The sequence below is a fragment of the Betta splendens genome, chromosome 3 (genome assembly GCF_900634795.4).
Source record: "Betta splendens chromosome 3, fBetSpl5.4, whole genome shotgun sequence".
Classification (NCBI taxonomy): Eukaryota; Metazoa; Chordata; class Actinopteri; order Anabantiformes; family Osphronemidae; genus Betta; species Betta splendens.
The window spans coordinates 9,433,411-9,443,415 of record NC_040883.2 but is presented as its reverse complement, the minus strand read 5'-3'; the positions used below and the strand labels follow the sequence as shown (position 1 = coordinate 9,443,415).

At 41.9% G+C, this 10,005-nt stretch overlaps 1 protein-coding gene across 1 annotated transcript in view; it reads left to right on the top strand.

Annotated features, from left to right (window-relative positions):
* Positions 1-8,399: 8,399 nt before the first annotated feature.
* dok4 (docking protein 4) overlaps positions 8,400-10,005 on the top strand; it is a 40,163-nt gene continuing 38,557 nt past the window's right edge. The window contains exon 1 of the mRNA XM_029144197.3: positions 8,400-8,778. The gene's annotated coding sequence lies outside the window, so the exon portion shown is untranslated. The remainder of the gene's footprint in view (positions 8,779-10,005) is intronic.

Genomic DNA, 10,005 nt, shown 5'->3' with positions numbered 1-10,005 from the left:
ATACAGGGTACTGGAGATAGTCAAACCTCAGATACAGGAAGAACATTGTGTTTTTTTAATTGGTCATGGAATGCTGGACCAGCATTGAATATTAAAATAAAACGTTTTGCTTAAAACGTAAAGGAATGTCTGAACGTTGTCTGTAAACCAGAAGAATAACGCCCACTGCCGTGCTCAAGCGCAGCAGCCTGGCTCAGTGCACATGCAGCACTAAGACTCAATGGCTGAATGTCCCGCTGTAGATTATTTAGAAGACAGCGAGTTCTTCAGCACGCACAGTCTGATATTCATGGACAGTTGCATGAGCCAGAGTACAGTGCCGGCGAGTTGTGCCGTTTGGAGGACGAGGCTGCTCGTAAGGAACCGGCACCTGCAGCATAAAGGCCCGGAGCCAGATGCACCATGTCCAGACGTTTTTTAACAAATGGTATATTTTAACAGTGTGATTGAATAAAGACATTGTTTCTGTAAGTCGTTCAGCAGCTTTTTATTTTGAATCAAAGCAGAAAGTTGTTAGAAAGCCACAGATTCTTCATTTAGCCAAAATCCTCTTCTTTTCTTCATCTGCTGTTAGTGGCTGGAAAAACAAGACGCTTGTCCCCGTCTCCCCGCTGTCGTCTGGCCCGCGGTCTGATCTCCCCGCTGTCTGCTGCCTCACTGTCAACTCATTGCTGGTGCCTTTCGGCTGCGGGAGCTTCGTCCACGTTTCGTAACTCGTCTGCATGGGCTGCAGTAACCCTGAATATTGGACTGTTCTGCCCCGCTCTCAGCTTGACCATTGCTGGGGCAGGTATGTATGTACCCAGGGGTGAGTCTTATTATCCAGTTGCTAAAGTATAATAATAATTTAGAATCAGGTATTTTACCTTGGTGGCTACAATACACTGTGTTTCTGGCAAGCAAGGTCAAACTGTTGATGTACAGTGCTGTGCAAATTAGTGAAATCCTGCAACAACACTACCCTGCTGCCTGTCAGTCAAGAGGACCTAACCACACAGGACTTGAGGATGTGAGGCGGTCCAACTGTATCATCCACCAAGAAGCACTCTGATGAACACTGTTGTGAAAAGAAATAGAAATAAAGAAATATTAATTGATCTGTTAACAATCTAAACTTATTTGCATAACAAGCTTGAAATATATATTTTATTTTATATGCCCACCCCCTCCAGGTCTGTCAAGAAGAGGCAGCTGTTTTGAGAAAGGACTGCCTAAAAGGTTCCAGACTTGAGGCCTGCTTCTGGCACCAGGTGTGTCCTTGAGCAAGACACTTTACACAAGCTACCCGGGCGTCGCACTGTGGCCCACTGCTCCCCCCAGGGAATGGATTAAAATGCAGCAATTAATTCCCCCAACGTGGGATCAATAAGGTTCAATTATAATTATATTCAGTCCTCACCACTGTCTTTAAGCCTGATGCCACATTCACTCCTGCTTTGCCAGTGTGTCTGTTCCCCATGCTACACACTAGTGACAACTACTAACTTTTGATTCCCATGCTGAACCAGATATTAAGTCTGTATTTCTGTTACCTTGTAGCCATGTTAGAGATCATTTCTTCCTGTAGGATGTTCCTGAATTGCCATGTTTAAACTTCCATTCTTAGCTGCCAAACTTTATGTTTTGTTCCTTCCCTTTGTTCCTGCCCTGTGTGTGTGTGTGTGTGTGTGTGTGTGTGTGTGTGTGTGTGTGTGTGTGTGTGTGTGTGTGTGTGTGTGTGTGTGTGTGTGTGTGTGTGTGTGTGTGTGTGTGTGTGTGTGTGTGTGTGTGTGTGTGTGTGTGTAAAAATGTAATGTGTAATAAAACAAAGTTGTGTGTACGTGGGAGTGACAGCACAGTGGACCTGAGTCCCAGCCCATTAGCACAGCTATGAGCCTCAACAGTAACAGATGGTGCTGACTGGCCCATTTGTTACTGGAGGAAATAAACAGATAAATAAAAAACATCAGTGTACTGATACCGGTGAGACTAAAACAATGTTTAAAGGTGTTCAGAGGCTGCTTGACAGTGGGGTTGTGCGTGTGTGTGTGCATAGATGAGTGGGTGGGGAAAGCAGGATAATGGCTAGATAGTGCATCCAAAGCACAAAGCAGACATTCAGAATGTAGCTTGATGACTACAGTATAGTGAACTAAGCAGCAGAGTAGCCATACTAAATGCAGTAATATATGAAAACTATCTGTTTCTGTTTAAAGGAAGGACATATTTTACGTTCCCCTGCTAATTTTTTAATGCCAGCGTGTGGGACACATTGCACACAACTGCTTTGTGCTGATTGCCTAAAAGGCTGTTGTCATACTCAGCAGCAGGCTGAGTGCTCTGCACAGTAAAGTTACTGAATGCATTTCTGTTTGTCTGGCAGGTTACAAGGTCTGAACACCCTAAGCAGCTGATTGTAGCAGTTAAAAGTGTCAGCCTCTGCTGCGATTTGTTGAGATTTGTCCAGCGTTCTTACTGCATTTTCAATGTGTCACAGTGTGTGTTATGTGTTTTTGATCTGTAGGTGGCAATCAGCTCACATTCCTACTTCTGAAAAGCTGCCATTAAGTGCATTGTATAAGCATATACAGTATATGTGCAGGTTTTAGAGTCCAAGGTGTGAATGGTGTAGTAATAACATGCATAACTTCAAAGTTTTTGATGTGGGTTTGAGCCTCGGTGGCAGCAGTCTTGGTATCTGACAATTATTTGGCCCAAGACAGCGTCACATGGCTAAAAGAGATGGATGTATCACTAACATTGCACACTACTGCCATGAACTTAAACAGAGTGTAATATGACATAACTACAACTCCCAGAATGTTGTTCTGTTTGCCAAAATGTGAACAAGCAGATATTTAACACCTTGTTCCTGTTTGCACAGTCTTACTTTAACTACTTTGCGCTGAGTTCAAGCGATTTGCCAGCTTTGATGTGTGCTTCAGTTTGTCACCCTGCTGTACGAAACGTTTCAACTCAATGTCACTGCTCACATCCCTTCCTCCAACATCTCTGAACTGTAGTAGTTACTTCATGGATTACCCATGATTATTATTGGAATAAGCGAAAACCGTCGCCAGTCAGAATAAGGCGATCAAGTTGTTTTAGTTTTTTTCACTTATTTAGTTTTACCCATACTCCGGCTTCTTCCCACAGTCCAAGTCCTGAGATTAGGTTATTTGGCTACTCTCCACTGCCCATAGGTGTGAGTGTGTGAATGGTTGTCTGTCTGTGTGTTGCCCTGCAATAGACTGGCGATCTGTTCAGGGTTCAGGGTTCTTTGTGTTTTTCTTTACCTCTCTCACCAAGCCTCTTCTCCCCCGATAGCTCATTTTGGCCAGAGAGCCAGCTCTAGGAAGGGTTCTTGTCGTCCCAAACATCCTCCATTTCTTAGGAACCTTAAATGGAAAATAATTCCTTTAATGGAAAATCTTATAACCTTGGCCGGACCTCTGCCTTGCCACAATTTTATCTTTGAACTCTTCAGGCAGTTTCTTTGCTCTCATGATTCTCATTTGCTCTGACCTGAACTGTGAGCTGTAAAGTGACACATGTGGCTTTTCTTATCAAGTCCAATCAGTATACTCAAATACAGCTGCACTATCTGAAATTCTCCACTCATTCAACTGATTGGTTGTGGACAGTATGAAAATTGATGACTGTTGAGAAGGGGGTTCTTTTTATCTTTCTTTTGTCTTGTGGATATTGAGGTTTATGTAGTTATCCTCACACCACCTAGTGAACAGTGAGTGTAACAATGGTGTGATTGTCCATGATGCAGTTTGAGTAGGGCAACACTGGCTTTATCATCAGAGTATTTTCAATTCTTCATGCTCTGTGATGGACGGAGGTGTCACTGGTGTAAAGTGTAAATAGAACAGGATATAACACTACATGCTACAACATCCTCTGTGCCTCTTCTAGCCCTACAGGCAAATTGGAGGGTGTCCAGATGTCGGTTTACAATTGGCAAGGTGGTGTTCAGCAGCAGCTTCTCCGGGCATTTCATAATTATGGATGTGAGGGCAACAGATTGGCAGTGGTTCAGTTCAATGGGCCGTGGCATCATGGGAATAGGCCACCTTCCAGATCGAAGGAATGGTGGCACTGAGGTAAGCCTCACAAAAAGTGAGTGGAGAATGGGTGAGCGCTTTTAGACATCGTTCTTCAGTGCCTTCGCTGTATTGCTGTCCAAACCAGGGGCCTTGTCTACTGTAGCTTACACCTGCTGAGCTGATGCCTGACGTCATACATGGTGAAGGGGGCGATTAATCAGGCTCTGGTGTGTTGCAAAACATATCATCTATCTAGCATATGTGATCCATTAATTGTAATGAACAGATGGTTGGGAACAGATTTGAAGCTGGTACTGGTTGGGAGGCTTCTTGGTTCGTAAATAATTTAACACCCCAAATATTAATTGCTAATTGCACATAGAACCTCCAAAATATCATCCTGTCTTCAGCATCAGTATTAGTCTGTTTGGTTCCTCTTGGGTGGAAAAAGCCATGCATTGTGCCAGTGAATAAAATGCCTCTTCCCAGAGTCCTCAACAACTACAGACCTGTGGCTCTGACCGCTCACATCATGAAGGCTTTGGAGAGGCTGATCCTGGACTCCCTGCGTTCAAACCCTCAGTCAACCTATCAGCCTGGTGCATAGTGAGGATCAGTAGCAGTACTCCAGGACGCTCACTTAGTCGTCTATCTAGCATACTGTCCAGGTGTTCAGTTGTTATATAAAGACGGCCATTACTGCTGCACCGCAAAATAACATTTTACACATATGCACAGAATAAAGGGCACATGACTCTCTTCAGGCTTTTCTCGATGTCTTGTAAAAATCAAATGAAACACTTTCAGGTCCCCCATTCTCTCACTGACCCTCATGCTCTACTATTGGTTTATGCGTGACGTCCATGTCGACCATGATTTTACATATATTTGGAAATATAATAACAAAAGGTGAGTTGTTTTTTAGCAGTCACTTACAATCAAGTAAAAGACTGAGTAAAAGGCCTGTTCCACAACAAAAAGAATGCCCTCTCACAAATGCACAATGGAATGAAACAGTTATTTTGTCTGTCACTAATCTATCAGAGATCTATTGACGGAAATACAGTACAAAAAAAATACATATGTTTGGGAACAAAAAAATTTAATTTCAATTTGGCAGTCACTTTACTGAACTTTGTTGCACGTATTGTATTACTGCTAGGAGCACATACACTGTATTTTAGCCATTTAGAACAGAGCTCAACCAAAAAACAGAGAAAATGGGGCTGGGGGTGGGCACAATTATATACAAAAGTAGGTTTCTAGCATGACTTAGAAGGCCTGGCTTTGTGGCTCAGCTGGTAGAGCATTGGCTTGAGAAGCAGAAGGTTCCAGGATTAAGCTTGCCAAAGTATCAACTTGTTATTATGTGGCAAACATGACAGATACTATAGCAGTGCCTGCATTGTTAGTGATTGCTGAAATGTACGCATTGACTTTTTATTATTATTTGCGTAGAAATGTGATTGTAATTGTGTCCACCATACCGCCCTGTAATGACAACTGCATGAAGATGTCAGTCAGCCTGTTCGATCATGCACCGTCACACCAAAACCAGACAATGCCGGTCTTCCCTAACAGTGCTAGGTTTCGCTACGGGATGGATCCAAAGGCATACAGCCTACAGACAGGTCTGAGTTAAGAGGGGCTTTAATAATAACAGCTCCAACACAACAGGCATTATGACGGCCGGATAGGCATGGGTCGAAAACAGGTAATCCAACAAAACTAGCAAAGGTACCAATCAGGATAAGGCAGAGGCAGAGTGGAGTGAACTGGCAGCAAAAATCAAACCGACTCACTGGGAATAAATGCTGGAATGCTGACCGACAGGACGACGAGTGCTGACCATGTGGCAACTGGCTACTGAGAAGTAAAGCATTACACAATGAATGAGAACTGAGCCTTCAAAATAATGAAAATGAAAATGATTCTGGATACCTGACATACAGAGTTATGAGCCAAACCACATCAAGAGAAACTGCCCCAATCGCCAGTTTTCTTAAAGTCAGTATGCGCCCCAGCCTTTAAACTAGTTGGACCACATTGGATGAGGGGATGTGGGCCAGCAGTGGGCACTGATAGAGAAACCCTCAGCAGTGTTGACATGAACCTGCGTTATGTTAAGGCATGTGCAACTGCAGCAGTTGGCACTAAGGTAGTAGTACAAAACATACAATATTTTTCCTCTTACATGAACTCTATGTTGCTTAACTCAGCGGGTAATTGAAGGTAATAAAGAACGCAGCTTTTCCTCAGTTATGCTGTGTTATTATATTACCATATTATATTATTATGATTACGTTACATTATATGTTTTACTAATTAGTAATTACCCCGCATGGCATCAGATACATGTTCTAATGTTGAAACAATAGAAATAAGTTAAATTATGTTTTCGAGTTGTGCTTGCTTATTCAGTTAAAAAGTTCAGGTTTATCAAATATTATTAGTTTAATTCAGTCAAAGTAAAAAAAGAAGTCACAAAAACATTTTTACTAACGTAGAGCTTTTGTTTTAAAAAAAAAGTTGACACTACTTAATCCACTGCGGACAGTGTTTCTATAATCAGTAATTTTATTGCATTCCCTAAGTAAACCACAGCCAAAGACATAAACCATAGTATTAATCAGCCAGACCAGCCATACACGTAATTCAGTGGACTTTCTGCTCAAGTCAAGAGAAGGAGGTCCACGCTTTCATCACTGAGCTCTACACTGCCCATTTCAAGACTATGCAAACACTTCATAAGACTGTGCAAAAACAACAAAACACATTGTTGAATTTGCATTGGCAGTCTTGTTTATAATTTTTTTATTTGCTCATCACTCATTATAAATATTCTAAAATACTGATACTTACTCTCTAAATATTGTTCAATTATTGTTCATTAATCTACTGTTTAATTTATCGTCTGATAATGGATTTGATACTCCATAGGATAAAACACATGTTAGTTCTTGTACCAACATGTTTGGTCAGCAGCAACAGTCAGCACTACACCGTTTAAAGAGAAACAAGAGCATAACGTACAATCTGAGTTATGAAAGAGTTAAAAATAGAACTGCCACAGCTACAGAGTGGTAAGGCACTGGGGTATCAGTCAACAAAACTGTAATACTTTCAGGGTAATCACTTTAAAAAATGATGTCTTCTTCAGGGGACATTTATGTTGTTTTGTCCATCTCCTGCTGTTTTGCCTCCAGACCAACTGAACATCCTGCCTAACTGTTCTAAATCCTTGACAGTGACAGATTTGTGCTGTTTGGTGCACAGCAAGCATGTATGCTTTCGGCACCAAGCGTCATATTAGTAACCTGCATTTTTCACTCATACTGTCACCTGATTGGCTGCTTAATTGATTGACTGTCAGGCTGACTGATGGTGTTGGTGCTCATATCCAACATCTCCAAGGTAACACACTGAAGTGACACCAAAAAGCTCAATCAGCATTTCTCAGTAAACAGTGCGGGCAGGAGTGCGACATGTATCATCTATCATTCTGATAGTAGCTCCTTCAGCTCCCCTGACTCTCACAGTTGACCCCCTGCAACGGGTGCAGTTGGTGACAGAACTGAGGTGTTTGCTTCAATAACTGCACTGATTTAACTTTACTCCAGTGGGTATTCAGACATTTAAATTCAGACATTTCCTTTAAATTGTCCAGTGAGCTGCATATTAATTGCCATATTAATTTCATCTGTCAATGTAATTAAGAGTTAACAACTAAAACTACCTTGCATATACTAATAATATGCAAGGATTTGAAAAAAATATACTATCCTGTGGTGACTCCTTAAAATGTATTTTTCCATGCTGCTTGGTAGCTTTGTTTGTTAGTTTTCTTATTACTGTACCTTGTGCTAATGAGTTTGGTCAAATATTGGAAGGGATTTTGTTGTTCTTGGTAATAATAGGGACATGTTTCTATGGTATGTGTCAAATGTATTGACTGTGCATATTACTACTATATATAATACCGCATCTCATACTGTTAGTTAAGAATACGATTTTTTAATGAAACGAAACACTGAAATTTTTAAAAGTAGTACAGCTTCTTCCACCTCTGTTAAACTTACCGGTTACTGCTGCTTAGTAGGCTAAATTAAAAGACGAACTAAGCTGCAGCAAGTTTTCACCTTTAGGAGTGCTCGCAACCTTCCAAGTAAATTAACTATTAGTCAACTTACTTATTACCAAATGTATACTTGTTAAATATAGCTTTAATCATACAATCATGTTTTATCTCACACGAGGAGAGTGATACATTTTCTTTATTAGTTTTCTCTGTTGGAGAATTAAGAGCATTTGCACCCATGCTGACTGAGGCACTTCGGAGTATTACGGTAAAAGGCGGGTCTTGCTGGAGCGTGGTCGGCCGGTTGGGCGTGTTGTGTCTTTGTGTACGTGTTTTTTTTTTTAATCGTCGGGCTTCTGCTGGTTTCATCTCGGCACGACTCGACGCAGCACAACACTGGGAGGAGCGTCACACGCGCAGACAGAGCGATCCGCAGATCTGCGCACAAAACAAGCCTCCCCCGAAGCGTTCAGGCGTCCTCTGCTCCGGTTGGATTTACGGTGGCGTCAGTTGCAGCGACACTGAGGAGAACCAGAACCGGGACGGTCACTGCAGTATTGGGTCAGGAGCGGCGCACTGTGTCAGCGGAGCAAAGGGGCACCAGGACCCCATCGGTTTATCGGGACCCCGCCCAGATGCTCACGGAGAGACGCAGCTGTCAAGCAGGTACATGTAACGAGCAAGTAGTGTGGTGGAGTTTAAATAGTAGAGACTGTCCGTCCCTGATGTTCCGTCTTATTCCATATCAGAGCCACAGAGGATGATTTGTCTATTACTTATCTATCGTCAACGTTTGTTTTGAAATTCTCCACCTCAGTAATAAGATATATCATAATATATGTAACCGTGATATATATATATGTATATACACATACACACATTTACGTACAAAATTTCATTTAGTCATTTTTTTATATTCAGGAATTTATTTACTGTTTGCTATTTGTATTAATCTGAATTTCAATATTTTTCAAAAGTGTTTTGCACTCATGAAACTTTTGTTTGTCACAGAGAAAGTTAATTGGCTGTTTGACACAAAGATAACTGTGCTGTTTTATAACATACGTAGCAAATATTTGCTAAATGCAATGAAAACCATTTCAATATGAGCCCTAAAACATCAACAATGACAACAACTAATTTTCATATTTGTCTCAGATATTTTGCATATTCACTTTACAAAATGTCTGATAGAGTTAGAATAATACCCTGCTACCCGTCCATGGGTTAGGCTGTGACCTCAGACCCTTTTCTCTGGGTGACATGATGCCACCCCTTGTGGAGGTGTGCTGGACTAATCACTAACAGACTGCATAATTACCAATGTCTATCAGTTTGTGTGTTATATTACATTGTAATTTAACTATTTGGTATATTATGGCACTTGGTGTAATTATTATCCCCCAGATACAGTAAGTCTCACAGAGTAATGTTAATGAGCTCAGCAGCCATAAAGTGACTGTAAATAAGTGGGAAAATGCCAGGGAGGGGAGGTTAAAGTTGAATCTCACACACGGTTAGCCACCATAACACAAATACAGTACCTTATGTCCACTGTATTAACCCTGCAGGAGGGAACGGTGGCACGCCGCGCACACATCCTGTACTAATGAGTCACTTCTTTTACTCATGTCATGGTGTGTGTGTGTGTGCGTGTGTGTGCGTGTGTGTGTGTGTGTGTGTGTGTGTGTGTGTGTGTGTGTGTGTGTGTGTGCGTGCGTGCGTGCGCACACACACATGCGTATGCCTGCATATGCTCATGTATATTCAAATCTCACACTCTCACACGCAAGTGTGCTCCATCTGTGGCAGAATGAGGAAGAGAGGGAAATACTGTGGGAAGACGCGGGGGTGGGGGGTGAGATGGGGAGTGGAGGCTAAAGGGAAGAAGAG